This window comes from Octopus bimaculoides, chromosome 3 (genome assembly GCF_001194135.2).
Source record: "Octopus bimaculoides isolate UCB-OBI-ISO-001 chromosome 3, ASM119413v2, whole genome shotgun sequence".
In the NCBI taxonomy this organism is placed as follows: Eukaryota; Metazoa; Mollusca; class Cephalopoda; order Octopoda; family Octopodidae; genus Octopus; species Octopus bimaculoides.
In genome coordinates, this window is record NC_068983.1 from 51,756,027 (window position 1) to 51,757,028 (window position 1,002).

Sequence of the window (1,002 nt, forward strand, 5' to 3'; positions counted from 1 at the left end):
ATATATATATATATATATATATACACAAGCACTTTTATGTAGGATGCAAAATTATCACAACCTACGGATGTAATAATAAAACCATATTACTCTACCTTTGGTATTCGAGTACAATTTTCTACCTTGTTTTGCACTTATATGTTTACCTATGTGCGTGCGTATACATATGTGTGCGTTTGTGTTCGCGCCTGCCCGCGCACGAGTGTCTGTGAACGCTCGTGAGTGTATGTATTTATGTAAGTATGTATGTGTGTATATGTATGTTTATTATAAATGACGGACCTCCATTAACCAAATTCATTCACAAAGTATTGTTTGATGTGTTGCTCTAATGTGTTGCTCCAATAGATAATTGGCTACAAAGTTTGAAAGCGATTTTCTTAACCTCACATTCAAACCTGTGTGTAATTATTGATGAATGGTGACAATGAATTTTCAATTCTGACACATTCAGTCTCTACACGTATATGAGCATCATTTCCTTTTTTTAATATGAGAGAGAGACGTGTCGCTATGCATAGCACATTGAACGATAACGTAGAAAATGTTCATCGTGCCTTTCAATTGTTTTCTTTTTTTTAATTTTAGGTTAATATAACATGGCTATACAAATGCATAAAAACAAGATAACACGCCGGGCATGCACACATATGTTGTACCATATGTTGTAGCACCATAAACTTCAACAGTATACAATTAATTAAAAGTCAGCAATAAAACATGTATGTAGGTGGATGACGTGCTGCAAGTGGCAAAAAAATGTATATTGTTTAAGTCACATATTCACGTAAATTACAAATATGAATATATTGGGTTGTGTTCCAATATATGCTTCTACATATTTAACTATGCATACATAGACACACACACATTCACATACACAATCACACATAGACTTATATACATATATATTATGCATATATATTTTATATGTGTGTGTGCGGTTGTATGTATGTTTATATATAATTCATATATGCATATATATATATATATATATATATA